Here is a 22,061-nt window from a genome sequence, read left to right as displayed (position 1 = left end):
CAACTCTTCTTAGCACTCCAGCACTTGTGGATTCTTTGTATCGTGCTATAGTCTTTTCTTAGCTCTAAAAGCCATATTTTCTCAGATATTTAAAATTTCTCTTCATCCACTCTATCATTTCCTTCAGTAAAGAGGAATTTCTTCCATGCCTGAGAAATTCCTACTTGATACCTGAATATGCCATTAATAATATATTATCAAAACCATTATTGGGCTCAAGAATTATTTCCTCAATGAAATGTATTGGGCAGCAGTTCATTGTATATAAACAGAATTGTAAGAAATTTTCAAAAGCCTATGATTTAGAGTTAGCCAAGTGTTAGATAGCCCAGCTCTGGTATACATAGAAAACATTTTAATATCCAGTGTTGTCAGAGATGTGAGGAAAGAAGCACTCACACTGCTAGTGAGAATTTAGAAGAGGAACAACTGATTGGAGAACAATCTGACACTGCTCATCTAAATTTGAAATGTGCACAAACTTTGACCAGGCAATTCCTCTTCTGGGAATCTACCATGATTCAATATTAGTCTGAATATATAAAGATAGATGTACTAGGATTTTCATTATAGAACACTAAAAGGTAGCAAACCATCCACTAGCAAAATTATTAAGTGAAATATGGCCAATAAATATGTAATGGGATAGTATGAAACAAATGAGGAATATAAAATAAAATGGGAAGATGTCAACATTATTTTGTACAGCAGAAGCAGCAAACTGGAGAACAAATTTTACAGTTTAAAGCCATTTTTGTATCTACATACATATGTATGTGCATATTTGAGGGGGTATAGAAAAATGTTTGAATAGACAGATACCTAGTAAATCATTAATAGTGATTACTTCTGGAGAAAACATGATTAGTTGGGATAGTTGTGTTGATCTCCGTGTATATCTTGCAAAACTTTGTATTTATTTTTATAGACATGTATTACTTTGTAATTTAAAAATTGAAAACTATATAGGACTAAAGTATGTATATTAAAATTCCTAGGGATAAGAGGAGAGATCTGTCTGAGGATGTTTATTTGTGGCAACATGGTGTCTCAAAGTATTAGAGAAATCTCTGTCACCTGGATAAACCAACAGAGAAGTTTAAAAGTTAGACAAAGAGACTATCCATGTTGGCTTTTTAACTTCCAGAATGGAAACATAATGCAATACCATAAGCTTATTTCTCTCTCTGTGACAGAATATAGGGTATTACATCAGCCGAGTTGATTTACTTCATTGTGTTTGTGTCCATGTTTGGGGCTGTGAACTAGCATCTCTGTATTATGCTTCTAATTTGTCACGGATTACACAAAAGTAAAGAACAGTATTCTACCCACCCACCCCCTGAGATAAAAAATATGAATGCTCCAAAAAAGAAACACTGGGAGACTCTTCATGAATTTCCCTCTGAACTGAAAATAACCAAATAACTTCAGAATACTGCATATTTCTTATAGTGGGCAAATCATCTACATTAATCTAAAAATATTAAGAATATTTTTGTGTAGAAATAATTACAAAGAGCTATAATATTGTAGCTACAAATTATAATGTAAATTATCTATATTAGAGGGCTTGCTTCACACCATTATTTTATGTTGGCATATGCACATGTAAACATATTATTTGACAGCAAATAAATTATCCTTATGCTTTTCTCACTTTGCATTGATCATCTCACTCCTGGTACAGGGCCATGAATCTACGGATATTTATTAGCTATAACTCACTGATTAATTCTTAGCTACTTAAAGGCTAAATCTTGCTAGCTTTTGCTTTTTAAATCAGGTAATTATAATTTGATTTTGTAATTGTAGCTTTAAAAGAAGGGAAAAAGAAAAAAATATATTTTTCATGAAAAGAGTCAAGTTTTAAAAAGGTACAATTCAACATAATTACAGCAGGCAATTAGAAAATGCTTACTTTGTGAGTCTGAATAGATTACCTATAATCACATTAATGTGGTTGTAGCCTAGACTTATAAATTACACTTGATTTTGAAGATTTAACACACTTTATCTTACCAAACCAACCATGGTCTATCTTTTTAAAAATAGAAACAGGAATTAATGCCATTGTAACTTCACTCTTCTTTTTCTGTTTCAATCAGTTTCTACATCATTAAGATTTTCCAAGTAGGGGGTATTATTGTCTCATGCTGGAGGCTTTTAAAGATTTCTTTCTAAAGCAACATCACAGCTGGTAAGTGCTGGGAGGTGGGTTATGACTTCAAGTTTTTGTTCTCATTGCTTTAGGTCTAATAGGACAACTAATAGGTCAGGTGGGATATTCTGAAATGAAATCTTTTAAATTGCTTTAAGTACTGACCAAAACCCATTAACCTTCATATGTCTCTACCAGAAAAGCAGAAAAAGGTTCTTCTGAGGCTTGGCCATACACTCTGCCAGCCAAGTGCTCCCAGCCCTATGTGGCACTTCTGGTGGATGTGTGATAATGAGAAAGATTCCCATTGTTGATATTCAAATTTCACAGTTGAGCAAACAAGATAAAATTTTGATGTAAAAGGCAATCACATATTTATTTGCTTAATTTTTAAAACAAATTAAATATAAGTTAAATTCTAATTTATTTTATATAATAGAAAAATTCAAGGTTATTTTTTGTCACCAACTTTAATTATTTCTGTTTATGTAGCAAATAACTGTTGTGGAAATTCTAGGAGTAGGCACAAGTAATTTGGTTAATATGAATGAGATTTAAGCAAGTGAAAATGGTATGGAATTTGCATATTTACTCATATTTTGTGGTAGACTTAATATATACATTTGGCAGACATCAAAATCTATACTTCCTTACAAAATACCTAAGAAGGTGAAATTATCCTCTTTGAACTTTCTTAGAGTTCCCTAAACAAAGACATTGAAAAAATCACCCTCTCCAGATCTACTGCTTTTCTAGCCCAAATTTGGCTAAAGGTTCTGAAATAATTCATAATAATCACTTCATAGATGGAGACATGGTAACCTTTGATGATTAGCTAACAAAGGAGTGATTTAATTCAAGTATATATGGAACAGAACACAGATTAAAATGTCCAATTACATAGAAATTTAGAGTATTGCTCAGTTTTCTTGATATGGGAGTGAATAATAATCTCAAAATTTAAAGAGACAATGTTCTAACTAAAACAATTTATAGACTGAAAATTTTGTGTGGAAACATAATGTAGACCTCCAAATTAACCATTATGATTTATTTTTAAAATATTGGTGATCTTCAGTCTTTTGAATTTAACCTGCTTCCTAACATAAGCTCCTTTAATTAGCTAAGTAGATTTGCAGCCTTTCTTTTATTGGATGAATTCCAATTTTATGTCAGTTGGGACATTGCCTGTATCTGAAATAATTTAAAATAGCTGAGTTAGTCTCAAAAATATTAATAGGTACTCTTATACTGCATGAATTATTTATACTGCCTAATGCTCCATGTGGTGTCTAATACTTTTTGTGAACAATTAATGAATATGCACAAAACTGAATTGACACCAAAAAACATGGGTAGTGTCATGTCCTGTTAATGGAGTAGTGCCATCAATAGAATAAACTAAACATTAAAATTTGGATAAATATTTTTATCACTAACTACAATGACATAAAATTTTATTTTAAAACATCCAAGAACACTCCAGAACTTTGTTGCCAAAGAGCAATCCCTTAATATTCAGTATAAACATCCATGTGATGATGAAAGACCATTCAAATTAAAATAATGAAAGGGACTGAATATTTAGTTTTAATAGTATCAAACCTGTTATAAACTTCAGGTTAAGAAATCAGAAGCAGCAAGATTTTTGGAATAGAGAATTTGCCCCTTATGCAACAAATTATTCTAATTCAGTAAATTTCAAATAGCTTAACTTTTTGTATACTCTGACAGATTCTTGGTATTAAGCTGACCTATTTATTTGGATAATTAAATATGTTTACTCCAGTTTAGATGTCCCTTTATCAAAAGAAGGTGGCAAATATGCACATAGCACTTACTATATATTTTTAAAATGTAAAAACGCACAGATTAACCGCTACCTCAAAAGAGAACCTTACTCTACATATTTGTTAGCCAGATTCATATTTGATTCAAAATAATACATAATACTGTTCTGACGAGTTCCGGTGTTTAAAACTGTGAAATGACATTTACATTTAAATAGCTGTGCTAAAATCATCGATTTTTTTATTGATTATGGTTATAAGTTAAATATCACCTTAAAACAGATTAGTGGTTAATTGTTCATGCTTGGCGAGTGTTCCCAATGCCTAAGCAACATCTGCTCTTCTAAAACAAGGGGGATATGCCCATTATTATGTTTTATCTACTCTCTTTTTTTTCTTTATTAGAGAAGTTGTGGGTTTACAGAAAAATCATGCACAAAATACAGAATTCCCTTACACTGTACTAACAACAAATTGCATTGGTGTGGAACATTTGTTACAGTTGATGATAGCATATTTTTATAATTGCACTATTAATTAAATTCCATGATTTAACTTGGGGACTACTATTTGTATAGTGTAGTTCAATGGATTTTTTTTTTTAATTTTTATTCCATTGCCATCTATACAACCTAACATTTTCCTTTTAATCATATTGAGATTTTAATCATATTGAGACATATATGTCAGTGCTGTTAAATTCATCACAATGCCTTGCTACAATTACTACCATCCGTTACCAAAACATTTCCATCATTCTAAGAACCCTGTAAATTTCAAGCCTTAACTTCCCATTCTCTATCCTCAGCTCATCCTCTGGTAACCACTATTCTATATTCTGACTCTAGGATTTTGCTTATTCTAATTGTTCGAAATCAGTGAAATATACAATATTTGTCCTTTGTGTCTGGCTTATTCATAAAACATAATGTCTTCAAGTTTCATCCATGTTGTCACAGGTATCAGGAATTCATTCTTTTTTATGGCAGAATAATATTCCATTGAATATATAAACCACATTTTGCTTGTCCATTCATTGGTTGATGGACGCTTGCGTTGCTTCCATCTTTGGGCAATTAATTGCAAATAATGCCACTATGAACATTGTTCTGAAAATATCTGTTTGAGTCCTTGCTTTCAATTTTCTGGGGTATATACCTAGTAATAGGATTGCCGGGTCATATAATAGTTCTATATTTAGCTCTCTGAGAAACTGCCAAACTGTCTTCCATAGCAGCTGCACCATTTTACATTACCACCAACAATGAATGAGTGTTCCTATTTCTTCACATCTTCTCTAACACTTATTTTCTGTTTTGTTTTGTTTTTAAATAGCAGCCATTCTAATGGTGTGAAATGGTATCTCATTGTGATTTTGATTTGTATGTCCTTGATGATTAATGATGTTATGCATCTTAGCATTTTTCGTGTGCTTTCTGGCCATTTGTATATTGGAGAGATGTCTGTTCAAATCTTTTGCCCATTTTTTAATTGGGTTGTTTGTCTTTTTGTTGTAAGTTGAAGGATTTCTTTATACATTCTGGATATCAATACATTGTTGAATATTTGGTTGCAAAATATTTTCTCCCATTGTGTAGGTTTTCATTTCACTTTCATGAAAAAGTCCTTTGAGAAAAAACGTTTTTAATTTTGATGAGGTCCCACTTATCTATTTTTTCATTGTTGCTCGTGCTTTGGGTGTAAAGTCTAAGAAACCATTGCACAACAGAAGGTCCTGAAGATGCTTCCCTTCATTTTCTTCCAGGAGTTTGATAGTTTTAGTTCTTACATTAAGGTCGTTGATCCACTTAGAGCTTAGTTTTGTATATGGAGTGAGGTGGGGGGGGGTCCTCCTTCTGTGTTTTTTTGTTTCTTTGTTTGTTTGTTTGTTTTCTATTTTTTTTTATTTTTTGCAAATGGAGATCAATTTTCCTAGAGGCATTTGTTTAAGAGGCTATTCTTTTCCAATTGAGTGGTCTTTGCCCCCTTGTCCATAAATGTGCGTATTGATTTCCGAACTCTCAATTTGAGTCCATTAACATATGTGTATGTGTGTGTGTGTGTTTGTGTGTGTGTGTGTGTGTGTGTGTGTGTGTGTGTGTGTGTGTATATATATCTATCCTTTGCCAGTGTCAAGCTGTTTTGATTACTGTGGCTTTGGAATAAGTTTATCATCAGAAAGTGTGAGTCATCTGACTTCAATCTTCTCTCTCAAGATGTATTTAGCTACTCAGGGCCCCTTACCCTTCAATATAAATCTGATGATTGACTTTTCCATTTCTGCAAAGAAGATTGTTGGGATTTTTATTGGGATTGCTTTGAATCTATAAATTGCTTTGGGTAGCATTGACATCTTAATAATATCATTTTCCAGTCCATGAACACAGAATGCCCTTCCACTTAGTTAGGTCTTCTTTAATTTCTTTTAGCAATGTTTTGTGGTTTTCTGTGCACAAGCCCTTCACACTCTTGGATGGATTTATTCCTTGATATTTAATTCTTTTGCTATTGGGAAGGGAATTTTTTTCTTGATTTCTTCTTCTGATTTTTCATTGCATGTGTATAGAAACACTACTGATTTGGGGGTGTGATCTACCCTGCCACTTTGCTGGATTCATTTATTAGCTCTAGGAGTGTTGAAGTGGACTTTTCAGGATTTTCAGTATATGGGATCATATCATCTGTAAATAGGGAGAGTTTTACTCCTTCCTTTCCAATTTGGATGCCTTTTATGACTTTTTCTTATCTAATTGCTTTGGAAGGAACTTCCAGTACAATGTTGAATGACAGTTTTGATAATGGCTATCTTTGTCCTGTTCCTGATCTCAGCGGGTAAGCTTTCAATCTTTCACCATTAATTATGAAGTTAGCTGTGGACTTTTCACATATGCCTTTTATCAGGTTGAGAAAGTATACTTCTATTCCTAACGGTCTAAGAGTTTTGTTTATTAATAAAGCGTTCTGTATTTTTTCAAATGCCTTTTCTGCATCAATTGAGATGATCATGTGTTGTTGTTGTTTTTCCTTCATTCTGATAATGTGGTCCATTAAATTAATTGATTATCTGATGTTGAACTAACGTTGCCTAACAGTGATAAGTCCCATTTGATCATGGTGTATAATTCTTTTAATATGCTGTTGGATTTGGTTTGCTAGTAATTTGTTGAGGATTTCTGCATCAATATTCATACGAGATATTGGTCTGTGATTTTCTTTTCTTGTGGTTCCTTTATCTGGCTTTGGTATGAGAGTGATGTTGGCCTTGTAGAATGAGTTAGGGAGTATTGCCTCTTCTTCAGTTTTGTAGAAGAGTTTGATCAGAATTTGGAGTTGTCTTCTTGGAATGTTTGGTAGAATTCCCGTTAAGCCACGTGGTCCTGCGTTTCTCTTTGTTGGAAAGCTTTTTAGTACTAATTCAATCTCTTTCCTAGTAAATGGTTTGTTGAGATCTTCTATTTCTTCTAGAGTCAATGTAGGTAGTTTGTGTGCTTTGAAGAATTTATCCATTTCCTCTAGGTTATCTAATTTATTGGAATATGGTTGTTCATAGTACCCTCTTACACTCTTTTATTTCAGTGGGGTCAGTAGTAATGTCCCCTTTTCTTTTCTCATTTTTGTTATTTGTATCGTCTCTCTCTTGCTGTCTCTCTCTCTCTTTTTTTTTTTTTTTTTTTTTGTCAGTCTAACTAAAGGTTTGTTAATTTCATTGATCTTTTCAAAGAACAAACTTTTGGTTCTATTGATTCTCTCATTGCTTTTTGTTTTCTATTTCATTTATCTCTGCTCTAATCTTTGTTATTTCCTTCCTTCTTCTTAGTTTGGGCTTAATTTGCTCCTTTTTCCAATTCTTCCAGTTTTGAGGTAAAGTCTCTGATTTGAAGTCTTTCTTATTTTTTAATGTAAGAATTTAGAGCTATAAATTTCCCTCTCAGCACTGTCTTCATTGCATTCAATAAGTTTTTGTATGTTGTATTTTCCTTTTCATTCACCTCAAGATGTTTCCTAATTTTGCTTCTGATCTCCTCTTTAACCCATTGGTTGTTTAAGAGTATGTTAATTATTTCATTTCCACATATTTGTGGGTTTTCCATTTCTCCCTCTGTTATTGATTTCTAGCTTCATTCCAATAGGGTTGGAGAGTATACACTGCAAGATTTCAATATTTTTTAATTTATTGAGACTTATTTCTGACCCAATGTATGGTCTAGCGTGGAAAATGATCCAAGTGCACTTGAGAAGAATGTGGATGGTTTTTGTTGGGTAAAGTGTTCTATATATGTCTGTTAAGTCTAGTTGATTTAGTGTATCATTGAAGTTGTATGCTTTTTTATTGCTCTTCTGACAAGAGGTTCTATACACTATTGAGAATGGTGTTTTAACGTTTCCTACTATTAATGTAGAACTGTCAATTTCTTCCTTCAAATCTGTCAGTATTTGCTTCATGTATTTTGGGACTTTGCTGTTAGATGTATATAAATTTATAATTGTTACATTTTCCTGTTACATTATGCACCCTTTATCAGTATATAATGGGCAACTTTGTCCCTCATAAACGTTTTTGACTTAAAGTCTATTTTATCTTATATTAATATGGTCATCCCAAATCTCTTTTGATTATCACTTGCAGAGTATATTTTTCCATTCTTTCACCCTCAACTTCCTTGCATCTTTGAATTTAAGGTTAGTTTCTTGCAGACAGCATATAGCTGGGTTATGCTTTTTTTATCCACTCTGCCAATATCCACCTTTTTCCTGGAGAGTTTAATCCATTTACTTTTAAAGTGAATATTAATAATCCAGGACTTTCATCTGTCATTTTGCTAGTTAGCCTTTGTAAGTCTTTTATCTTTTTTGTCCTTCAATTCTATCAATGCTTAACTTTTATATTTATTTACTTTTTTGTGTTGCACCATATTGAGTGCCTTCTCATTTCTATCTGGGTATATTTTTTCATCTGTTTCCCTTGTGGTTACAAAGGGGTTAAAATTTAACTTTCTAAATATTTAACCATCATATTTGGTTGTATACCAACTTCAAAAGCATGCACTAAAAATTCTCCTATATACCTCTGTTTTCCCATTTTTTGTACTAGTTACCACTTATATCTTTGTATATTGCTTGTCCAAAAACATAGAGTTATCATTAATTTTTATGCATTTGCATTTTAGCACCTGTTGGAAGTAAAAGTGAGATGCCATAGCAACTAATACAATATAGTAATATTGGCATTTGTAATTACCCAAAATGATTATGTTTACTGTAGGTCTTTATCTCTTTCTGCTGCTTTGAACCACTGTTTAGTGTCTTTTTCTTTCAGTCTGTAGAACCCCCTTTGCATTGCTTGTAGGAGAGCTCTAGTGGTGATGAACTTCCTCAGCTTTTGTTTATCTGAAAATGTCTAACTCTCCTCCTTATTTTTGGAAGAGAGTCTCATTAGATATAAAATTCTTGTTTTCTCTCAGCACTTCAAGTATGTCAACCATTGCCTTCTTGCCTCCATGGTTTTTGATGTGAAATGGACACTCAATCTAATTGGGACTCCCTTGTATTTAACATTTTGCTTTTCTCTAGCAGCTTTCAGAACTCTCTCCTTGTCCTTTATGTTTGACAGTGTAATCAGTATATGCCAGGGTACATTTTTCTTCATGTTTATCCTGTTTGGTGTTTTCCGAACTTCTTGGATGTGCATATTCATATGTTTTGCTATGGTTGGGAATTCTCTGTCATTATTTCTTTGACTATTCCTTCTTTTCCTTTCTCTCTTCTCTTTCTGGAACCCCCATAATGAGTATATTGCTGTGCTTGATGGTGTCCCAAAGCTGTCTTAGGCTATTTTTCGTTTTAATGTTTCTTCTTCCTTTCTGCTCCTCAGCATGACTTATTTCAAGTGTTTTGTCTTCAAGTTCACTGATTCTGTCTTCTGCAAGCTCCAAACTGCTCTTGAAACCATCCTGGGCATTTTTCATTTCCTTAATCATGGTCTTCCACTCCAGTAGTTCTGTTTGTTTCCTTTTTTTAAATTTCTATTTCTTTACTTAGACTTTATTATGGCTCATTCAATGTTTTCCTGATATTCTTTAGTTCTTTCTCTGTACTTTCCTTCATCTCCTTGAACATTTTTTTTAGGGCAGAGTGTGAACGCAGTCCCCCACTACCACAAATCATGCCGTCATGTTTCCCACATTTGGGGAAATCGAAGGGGTCAGCACATCTGGAGTGCAATGGAAAAGCCTTGCCCTGAGAAAAACACTTTCGTGATCCTGGTGTCTCCCCTGCCAGGTCAGTAACCTTGAATATTTTTAAGATCATTTCCTTAAAGGCTTTGTTCGGTATGTCCAGATTCTCATCTTCATTAGTGTTTTCTGTATTTTTATCCTCTTCCTTTGGATGAGCCATCATTTCCTGTTTCTTTGTGTGTCTTCTACTCTTTTGTTGTTCACTATACATTTTAATATTTTAAAATGTTAACTCTGGGATTTACTCCCTCCGATGTCTCTTGGTTTTGTAACCAGCTATTGATAAGACCGATTTTCCTTGAGCTTCAGCTCTCCTATCAGGAAGGTCTGCCCAAGGCAGTTGCAGTGCACAGGGTTTTCCCTGTCTTTCTGGGCCTCTGCCTTGGCCTGGGCTTTTGCTCTTTGGTTGTTTTGGAGTTCCCCTGTTTACAGGAGTTCAGTTGTCTCCTCTGTTTCCCATGAGACAGACCTCTTTCTTCCCAGATGTTTAAAGTTAGCTCACCTTTGTCCCAGTCTGTCTGCCTTTATAATTTTTTATACTCCTTTTGTTACCTCTAGTTGCTTTTGCCTGAATGGCAAATTCCTGGAAGAGGGTCACCCTTGACAGGACTTTCCCATTTCAGACTTTCCCAGCCCAAACAGGGCCAGGGACCCATGAAGAGGGTGCAGACCAGCTCCAAAGTGCCCATGGGAGGGGATTAGGCATGGTGCTAAAACTTCTTTGACACCTCCCCAAAGCTGAGCTTTCCTGGCCTGCCCAGCAAATGCAGCCCTTCAGCTAACCGTCCCCCACAGCCCTGATGAACTGTTGCACCTTTAAATCTCCAATGCCTCTGCCCCTGTCTGGGTGGGGTTGAAACAGTGGTTGCCAATGCCTTTGTCCTGGGTGAGTTGAAACAATAGCTGCCTTCAGAGCTTAGTACCCAGTGATCTGAATTTGTTAATCAAAAGCCACTTTCAGGGATTGGCTATGCCTTCCCCTGTTCTTGGGGAAGGGACTTTTATTCCCCCTTCTGTCACCACTGAGCTAGCCAGGGGCTGGACTCCAAGGTGGCCTGACATGATAGTGGGGCACGGGCACCAGTGGCTGCTGTGTGTAGAGAGCAATTTACTGTACTCTAATATAGTCTATCAGCCTTTTCCTCCCACTCTTCCCTGGATGCTGTACAGTGTTAATCTGGCTTCTGGAGTTTCAAAATAGTTCCAGACTGTTCCTGCCTGTTTAATAGTCATTTTGGTTGAAGGACTGAGACCTGGAGCTCTCTACTCTGCCATCTTCACCAGTAGTTACTGGTCCTCAGAGTATCTACTTTTTTTTTTTTTTCCATATTTTTCTACTACCTTTTTTCAGTGTTTCCCTAACTATATTTTGTGTAACACTAATTTTTTAAGATTTTTTTAAAAGAATCAAATCTGTTCAACTTAAATAGCATTATAGAAATGATGTCATCTAAACTCTCTTTTGGAGATTTACAATGCTGACAGTATACAAAAGTCATAAGAAATCCTCCAATAAAATAAAAAAGAACAGAAAAATGACCAACAAATAAACAAAAAGACCCCCAAATCTATCCATATTATTTTTTTTTTACCACACAGGTCCCAATTTTTTGACAAGATGCAATGTCTGTGAGATAATATTACCACATCTGGGCAAGACTGTTCTAAAATAATTTTTTGAAACTCTATACCAGTTTCTACAGCGCTTCATGAATGAGTTTATTTTTCTTTACTCTCTTTGATGCCACCCACAATTTCTACTCCAATCATCTTACTTATGGTTTATGGAAATATCCTGTCAAACCTCTTTGTTTCAGTGTCACAACCATCAAATTCATATTGCTGCCATACACTCTACTTCATCTTTGAAAGGAACTACTTTGCAAGGTCCTTCTTATTCAGATTCTCACAGATTTCTACAAGGTCAAATTCCCAAGTGTAGAATTCCAGAGGTCTGCAATCCAGCCCCTTCTTCGGTACACCTAGTTACCACATGAAAGCTCTGCTCTAGTAAATCTAATTGCTTGACCAAGCACATTCTTCTAGCTTCTGCACCTTTGCTCATTCCGCCACATATCCTGGGATGTGACCTTCATTCCCACCTTTTTAAACAGGTCTATACATTTCCTTCAAGTCCTGTCTATTCAAAAAATCCTCACTAATTATATTAGTTTGTGATGCTCTGTCCTTCCATTTCATTTTACTAACGATTATCAACTTTTTAGTGGACATACGTGCTCTATTGTTATCTTGCTTTTGTACATCTTACTTCTGCCAATAAAATAGTTAGCTTTTTGGAAACCAGAAATATAATTTTTTTTTTTTTTTTGTAGAGGAGTGGCATCCTATAGACCGAAGATACTTAATAAATATGGACAATAAATACTGTTGCTTATATTATTTTCTTAATTATTCATTCTCTTATTTCTCGAATCATTCAACAAATACTGATTGTCTATTATTTGCCAAGTCCAAAGGTTTGCACAATTTTAATTAGTGGTATAGTGAATTTTCCAGATCTAATGCTCTGTTAATCTTTTTGGAGTGCATGGATGTAGGCTGCTATTGACGAGTGGAGGCAGAGGAGATGGCAATAAACAGTTAAGTATTTTGAAGGGATGAGGACACAGAAGTGAAAGAAGCTGTTCAGAGAAGGGTCTGGTGGCAGCCTTCAGCCAGTGCAAAAATAACATGGATCAAAGATTGTCCAATATTTTGTTAAAAGTCACCATTTATTTAAGTATTGACCAAATAAAAGAGACTGAAACTTTGTAGCTAGTGAAATGATGAACAGGAATTTGAATGTAAATCTGTTGTAATCTATAAAACTACATAATTCTATAATCACTTAATATTTTTCAAAGTATTTTACTTCTATGATTTAATCAAGTTTTATATTAACACCAATAAGTCAGAAGGAATTCGGACATTTGCTTGGCCCAAACTTCAATTAAAGAGCTACATCTCAATGAAGAACCTAAAATATAACCCCACTAAAATTAGACTATTCTTATAGTCCCAGTCTCCTTTGAACAGGTTTATATAGACCCACACAGTTGGGTATTAACTCTTTCAAGCACAGGTTATTGTTTATTTAGTCCATGGAGGCTGTGCCTTATTGAGCAGAAGCCAGGTAATTTAAAGACTTAATGGATGCTCCCAAGGTGCCCACTTCGGATCTGCAGAAGTGTTTAGGGACCGAGATGATGTGTCTCTGTGAGTTATAAATTTCAGCAGGCTGAGATGACATTTAAAATGAGATCTTTGTGTTAATGCTGTTTCAGAGAACAATGGGAATGCTCCTCAAACAACATAGGCTAAAGTATCTCTGCATGTGTGTATTCTTTAAAGGTAATAATATGGAAGTGGGGCTGGGAGTCAGGGGCTCTAGTATACAAACACCAGTTTACTAAAGCTGCTTCATATTAATAACTAAGTTCTAAAATGAGTCAAACAGAAATGGAATGCTGAACAATTAAGATTCTCTCCCCATAAGCCCATCTCTATCATTTTATTAAAGGCTACTGGGAAAACCCTTACTGAATAACTAATTCTAAATTATATTCGATGAAAACAAATTAATGTAATAATTTTCTTTCTGAAATTAATTTAAATCTCTGCGGATGCTGCAACAAATTTAGTCTTTACTATGCACACAAAAAGTTATGAAAAGCCTTATTGCACTCACCGCTTTAGGCAAAGATTCATTGTTTCACAGTCACTGGTAATGGCCATTATTTCAATTTAGCAAACCTGCTTTAATCAATCATTTTTGTCTCTTTGCCTCGAATATGTAAAATTACCTTGCACTTTGTCAGTATAGATAGTCTGCTTGCTGTTGTGCTGTTGGTTATAATATGTTTTGTTTTCAAAGGTTCTGTTTTATTTCTTGAAATTCTCCCCTTTGTATATTTTTTCTCGAATGTTCTTGCCATTGAATTCAAACACAAGAAATACAATCTTCATTCGTATTACAAAGTTCAGATATTGCCTTTAATTGATTATCTAAGTGAAAAATGGATCATCAGCATTTATAATGGGGCTATTTCATTTAAAGTAACTAACCACTTTTGCTTTAGAATGTTTCAAGTTTATATTATGTCTGAAAATCTACACCAAAATTGTCCTTCTCTATTAATCAAAATAATGCAATTAGTGTGATTTAAAAAAATATTCAAACCAAAAACTTAAAATATTCTTAAAATACATTTACATATATTCAATTTACTGAATATATATTTTAAATATATTCAAATATATACTTAGAATATACTTAAAATATATTCAAACTTGCACTAGAGTTTAAAAAATAAATCCATTTGTAATGCTTCTAACAATACCTAACAATACTTAAAATGTTAAATAACAGAGAAAAATAATTGACAAGTCACAAATATTTTGGATGGTGTGAGGAAAGGAATTACTAGAAACAAACAAATTAGAATGTTAGAAAGATTCAGCAGAAGAGAGAAATGTCTGATGGCAAGGACAGCGGCCAAAACAGAAATGTTTTCTGTAAATATATACCCAGGATGGGACCCCGTAATCAGGGAAGAGAAGAGTTTCCCTTCAATATTAACACTCCCAGGGCAACTTAGGAACCCCAAGCAATGTCCTTTAAGCTCTCTTGTTCTCAGTTCACAAGTACCTGGTATTTTGTTAAGAAGACAGCAGATGAGCCCAATTCCAGTTCAAGAGAAAGGCACGGAAGGCCTTGTTCAGGATCCTGACTGCACCACCACACTGGTCTCCTCCAGGTCAGACGGAGCTTGCCAGGGAGGGTTCTGTTAACTGAGGACCTCAAATTGAGAAATTTTCCCAGGCTCTGGATGCATTTGGATCAGGGAATTGGCCTTCACCCAGAGATGAAGATGGTCTTCTGGAATGTCCTGTCATATAAGGGAAGTGTGAGGAGTCTCTCTCATACAAAGGAAATCCTCTACTGGTTTTTTACCGTTTGTTTTTGCCACTGACACAGTCAGAGCTCAGCTGGCCATAGATGTGGAAATGCAATGGTGTGATGTACAAAGGGTATGGAACCAGCAACGCACAGGCACTCATTGTTTTCCTTGGTTCTTAAAACTCTGCACACATATAAACCTGGGTTCTGGGTTCTGATAGGGCTGAAGCAACAGGTCTCTTTCAGGGTGAAAAAGAACTAATACAACTGGGACACATTTGAATATGAGGGCATAACGGAGACCCTGATGATTTTTTAACAGGGTTTTTTAACCTTTCCACCACATGCTGTTATTTATTTTAATCCCTTCTGCATTATTTATTTCCTTCCCTTTATTTTATTTTAATTTTTACAACTGACGCTCTTTTTGTGTTTAGCCTCCCATTATTTTTCCTTCCTGGTTCTGATCATAAAAACAAATACTGTGCACTGGTTTGTATGGCTCCACAGTGTCAACAGAAAGGAAGAAAAATGTCTGGCTTCTGACCTGACCCCACAGTGAGCAGGGACAAAGTTAATGTAATGTTCCTATTTTCCTAAAAGAATAATTTAAGCATGAAAGCCACATGAGTAGGAAATTCAAAACAAACTTCAAACCTGATGCTAAAAAAAAGAAAAAAATAGAGTGTAGTGTCAAAGATTGAGTTCTGGAAAACCATTATAAATATATATTTTATAGTTAGTAAAATTAAAAAAAAAACAACAGTAAATTAAGCAAATCCATGCCATTTTATCCAATTTTTTATTAATAGTAATGAAATCTATATAACTAATTTCTATTTGCCATTCCTTACGCAGTGGAAGTTTCTCTGGATCTAGCTCACAACACAGACAATTCTTACAAATATGCTTTGCTTTGCAGTCAATGATATACATAGAGGCCTTCCCTTTGTGTGTGAATGTGATTAGAACTTTATCCAAATATTCAAATATTTATGTGACTTTACAGTTTAGAATCTCTTAAGTGCTCAAATTCTGAAATCAGAAAAAAAAATCTTAGAATCACATATTAAGATTAAAATGCAAGATAAGATAAACAGATAAAAAGATTTTTGCATTTAATAATTTTAATTTTACCTTTTACTTAAGGAAATTATGTGATTGAAAAAGATTATTTTACTCATTCTAGTTTTGAGAGATGTCCTTAGTTTCCTGCATATTAAAGCAGTTATGATTCTGTTTTATAAACTTGTGCATTTCTTTGACAAACTCACAGGAACTACAAAACCTCATTCTTGTCCCATTCCATGAATGCTAGACTCTGCAACTTCAGTGTATGGAGCCAAACATGTGAGGCTCATGGCCAGTCATTATGCCATCTTTATGACATATTCTGTTTGCAGCAAAAAAGGATTTAAGTCATGTAGCACTGAAAAGTATCTTCACTGATTAGCGGTACCTTTTCTGTGAATTTGGAATGTTTTTCATTCCAACTTGTTCTGTCAGTGTATCTAGTAAAAAACAATTTGATCAATATGAAAACACTCAAGGTCCAAAAAACAAACAAACAAAAAAATGGTAGGGGGAGCAAGCACTTAATCTGAGGCACTGACCTCTGACTGCCTTAGCTTTATTTTCTACAGCGTGTTGACAATACCTTTTCACCTGCTTAGAGGTTAAAAAATGATGGAATTAGTGGACTTTGATAAAATAAACAGTGCTGCAAAAGAGCACTTTCTTTCTAGTTTATTACACATACATTTAGTTACATTTGGCATTACTTCACTGGACTTGCATAGTTTGTGAATGAAGTAAATACTGATATTTTGTAATTATAATACAGGTTTCTTAGTGATATGAGAAGTGTCTAGAAGTAATAACTCATGGTACATTTGGAAAAAATAGTAGGTTCCCAGATCTGAAATATAACCATTTAGTTTAAATACACTCTCTGGTCATCATGATAAAATAACTTAATTTCCACAATTGCTTTAGTTCCTCTACCAAAATAATATACAGATTTATTATACTGTTATTACTATCATCATCTAGTTAATTGATAAAATGTTTTTGCAATGGCACAGTGATATATAAAGATAATTTTTCTAAAATACTAGATTCTTTATATCTTAAGGAAAAAATTTAGTATTACATATATGTCATATTCTGGTATGCAATTTTTATAAATTAAAAAGAAAGGACATAGGCCAAATGTCCAGGGTAGATGACAGAGTATGGGGCTCCAAAAACAGCTAGCCGACAGGCAGGGATAGTCTGGAAATTTTCTGGGGCTACGGAGGCCAGGGGAGCATTGTACAACAACCAGGGAAGAGCAGGATGAAGAGGCTGAGATGCTGCGGTAAAAAAACTGTAAGTCACTGAGCAATATGGCTGTGCCCTTCCTTCACTCTTGATGCTTGCCACATGGGGTCCAGTTCCTAACTGGCTCCTGTGGATGGAGAAGGACATGGAAGCCCTCTTCCCCCAAAATAGTGGGGGGCAAGGCCAAGTACAGAGCACAGATCTTAACTGGCAAGTTTAGAGTGCTGGATCCTGGCTCTTTCAGCCCACACTGGACTGGGACAGCCATACTGTTATTTCAACCCCACCTCTTACAGGGGTGAAGGCCGTGGAAATTCAAAGAAGCAGGGCCTATGTAGGGTTGTGCAGGAAAATTTGCTGAAGAGCACCATCTGCTGGGCAAGCCAGGAAAGTGTAGCTTTGGGGAGCCATCAAATAGGCTTTTTATGTTTTTCCTGACCTTCTCCCCAGGGCTCTTTGGAATTGGTTTGCACCCACTTCATGGATCCTGGCCCATTTCTGGCTGGGAAATACTGACTTGGAAAGTTCTCTCCAGGATGACTCTCCTTCCAAACTTTACCCTCCAGGTGAAAGCAGCTACAGGCAATAAAAGGAGAGTAAAAAACATATATAGCGAGGGGCAAAACAAAAACAAGCAGAACAGAACAAAATCCCTGAGAAGGAACAGAAAAAAGGAAGCTTTGCCCTGGGGGTAAAACAATTGCAAAAATGATACAATCTTAAAAATTAATCCAGGACAAGTATCAGATAAAGAAGAGCCAGAAAAACCTGATCAGTCAAATACAGACCATTCTAAAGATTTAGGATAAGTTGACCAAGTATCAAAGAAGAGCCGCAATGCAAAGCCAATCAAAAATAAAATGATAGGCAAGAGAGAGAGGCTGACATTTAGATAAATTCATTAAGATAATCAGATGCCTAGACATCAGCAAAAAAATTACAAGCCATACTAAGAAACATGAAGTCATAGCCCAGCCAAAGGAACAAATTAAAACTTCAGAGGAGACACAGAAATTGGAACAACTAATCAAAATCTTTCAAACAAATATCCTAAATCAGTTCAAGGAAATGAAGGAAAATATGGCTAAAGAGATGAAAGATATTAAGAAGACACTAGGCGAGCATAAAAAAGAATTTGAAAGTATTAATAGAAAAATAACAGAACTTATGGGAATGAGAGGCACAATAGAAAAGGTTAAAAACATACTATAAGCATACAATGGCAGATTTGAACAGACAGGAGAAAGAGTCAGTGAATTACAAGAGAGGACAATCAAAATCTCACAGTCAGAAGAACAGATAAAGGAAAGAATGGAAAAAATTGAGCAGGGTCTCAAGGAATTGAATGACAGCACGAAGCACACAAACACACACATCATGGTTGTTGAGAAGGAGAAGAGAATGGAAGAGGGGAAGGAAGAATATTTGAGGAAATAATGGCTGAAAAATTTTCAGCTCCAATGAAAGACAAATATACACATCCAAGAAGTGCAGTGTACTTCAAATAGATTAAATCCTAGTAGACCTACCCCAAGACACATACTAATCAGAATGTCAAATGCCAATGATAAAGAGAGAAGCAGCCAGAAAGCAGCAAGAGAAAAGCAATTCATCATTTACAAGGGAATAGTAATAAGATTAAGTGCCAATTTCTCATCAAAAACCACGGAGGTGAGAAGGCAGTGGTATGATATATTTAAGGTAATGAAAGAGAAAACCTTCCAGCCAAGAATTCTTTATCCAGAAAAACTGCCCTTCAGAAGTGAGGGAGAATCTAAAATATTCACAGATAAAAAGGAGCTAAAAGAATTTGTCAACACATGACCTACCCTACAAGAAATACTAAAGGGAGTTCTGCAAGATGAAAGGAAAAGGCAGGAGAGAAAGGCTTGGAGGAAAGTGTAGAAATAAAGATCATCAGTAAGGGTAACTAAAAGGGTAAAAAGAGAGACAAAAATAAGTTACGACATATAAAAACCAAAGGATAAAATAGTTGAAATACTGCCTTTACAGTAATAACATTGAATGTTAGTGGATTAAACTCCCCAATCAAAAGACAAATCAATGGGTCCAAGAAGAAATTACCAGAGAAATCAGTAAATATGTCAAGATGACTGAAAATGAGAACACCATATATCAAAACTTCTGGGATGCAGCAAAAGCAGTACTGAGAGGGAAATTTATATTCCTAATTGCCCCTAATTAAAAAGAAGAAAGAGGTAAAATCAAAGACCTAAGGGCACACCCAGAGAAACTAGAAAAAATACAGCAAACTAATTTCAAAGAAAGCAGAAGGAAGGAAATAACAAAGACTAGAGCAGAAATAAATGAAATTGAGAACAATAATAACAACAACAATAGAGAGGATTAACAAACCAAAAATGGTTCTTTAAGAGGATCAATAAAATTGACAACCGTTAGCTAGAATGACATGTTAAAAAAGAGACAAGACACAAAATCAGAAATGAGAGGCGGGACATTACTAGTCATCACACAGAGATAAAAAGAATCATAAGAGCATACTATCAACAACTGTATGCCAACAAATTAGACAACTTAGATGAAATGGACAATTTCCTAGAAACACACAAACCAGCTACCCTGATTGTAGAAGAAATACATGACCTCAAAAGGGCAATTACAAGCAAAGAGATTGAATTAGTCATAAAAAACAAACAAATAAAACAACAACAACAAAAACCTCCAAACAAAGAACAGCCCTGGAGCTCAGGACCAGACTGCTTAAGAGACGAGTTCTACCAATCATTCCAAGAAGAATTAATACCAAACTTGCTCAAATTCTTCCAAAAAATTTAATAGGAGGGAACACTACTTACCCCATCCTATGAATCCAAAGTCACCCTAATACCAAAACAAGATAAAGATACTAGTAAAGAAATCCACAGACCAGTATTCTTATGGAATTTAGATGTAAAAATCCTCAACAAAATACTCACAAATCAAATCCAAGAGTACATTAAAAGAATTATACACCATGATCAATTGTATTTTATCCCAGGTATGTGAGAGTGGTTCAACACAAGAAAATCAATTAAGGTAATACACCACTTTAAAAAACCAAAGGTGAAAAACCATGTGATCAACTTGATAGAAAAGGCATTTGACAAAATCCAGCAATATTTGTTGATAAAAACACTACTACAGATAGGAATAGAAGGAAACTTCCTCAACATGATAAAGAGCATATGAGAAAAACCCACAACTAACATTCTACTTAACAGTGAAAGACTGAACATTTTTTTTTATTGGATCAGGAAAAAGACAAGGATGCCCACTATCACCAATGTTATTCAACATTGTACTGGGAGCTCTGGCTAGAGCAATTAGGCAAGAAAAAGAAATAAAAAGCACCCAAATTGGAAAGGAATAAGTAAAACTTTCCCTATTTGAAGATAACATTATACTACATATAAAAGTCCTGAAAACTACAACAATGCTACAAGAACTAATGATGGGTTACAAGACCAACCCTCAAAAATCAGTAGTTTTTCTATATGCTATTAATGAAGAATCTGAAGAAGTCAAGAAATAAGTAATTCCATTTATAATAGCAACTAAAAGAATGAAATATTTAACAATAAATTTAACCAAGGATGTTAAGGCCTTGTATACAGAAAATGACAAAACATGTGTAAAAGAAATAAAAAAGACCTAAATAAGTGGAAAGATCCTCTGTGTTCACGGATTGGAAAACTAAACATTGTTGGGATAATTCTACCCAAATTGATTTACAGATTCAACACAATCCAATCAAAATTCCAACAGCGTACTTTGTAGGAATGGAAAAGTCAACTGTCAAATTTATTAGAAGGGTAAGGGGCCCTGAATATCAAACAACGTTGTGAGAAAGAAGAACAAAGTTAGAGGACTCATACATACGTTTTTTTCCTCATTATCACAAACTCTTATTTATTGTGTTCTTGTATTAAAATATTGAATGACAGGTGAGAATTTAAAAATGTGCGGTTCTTTGGCTTTTCTTCTAGGAGGAAGGAAGAATAATAGGGAGAAGATCACTGATATTTACATTTTAATTCTATATTCACAACTGACTGGGTTTAGAAACTGTAAATATGTCTTAAAATCTTCCTTAAAGGCTATAAATGTAAACATGCTTGATTTTTTCTTACCTTAAGATTTATCTGTTTTCCTCATTTCAAAATACTATGTCACACTGGTAATGTGAAATTAGCCCCTTTCCGATGAAGACTTACTGTGGTGGTTTTTTTAGAACTAATAGTGGCTACCGATAACTCCCTTTAATTTGATAATGAATACTTAAAAGCTTAATAGAAAGCTACAGTGGACAAAACAGCATGGTACAGGCATAAAGGTAGTTATATCGACCAAAGGAATTGAATTGAGAGTTCAGAAATAGACCCCCACATCTATGGCCAGTTGATATGTGGAAAGTCTACCAAGTCCACTCAACTGGGACTGAATAGTCTTTTCAACAAACGGTGCAGGGAGAACTGTATATCCACATGTAAGAGAATGAAAGATGACCCCTACCTCATACCTTATACAAAAATTAACTCAAAATGGATCAAAGACCTAGATGTGAGAACCAGGACCATAGAACTCCTAGAAGAAAACATAGGGAAACATCTTCAAGATCTTCAGTGGTTTCT

General features: G+C 34.6%; 1 long non-coding RNA gene and 1 other non-coding gene across 2 annotated transcripts in view; both read right to left on the bottom strand.

Annotated features, from left to right (window-relative positions):
• Positions 1-22,061, bottom strand: part of LOC119528930 — a 661,036-nt gene that overhangs the window by 413,102 nt on the left and 225,873 nt on the right. The window lies entirely within an intron of this gene.
• On the bottom strand, positions 10,075-10,238 carry LOC119530729. Its single transcript, XR_005216116.1, has one exon. It is a non-coding gene; the product is annotated as a U1 spliceosomal RNA (small nuclear RNA).

Source organism: Choloepus didactylus, chromosome 3, assembly GCF_015220235.1.
Source record: "Choloepus didactylus isolate mChoDid1 chromosome 3, mChoDid1.pri, whole genome shotgun sequence".
Lineage (NCBI taxonomy): Eukaryota > Metazoa > Chordata > Mammalia > Pilosa > Megalonychidae > Choloepus > Choloepus didactylus.
Note: the sequence above shows the minus strand (reverse complement) of the source record. Positions and strands in the feature narration are given on the sequence as shown.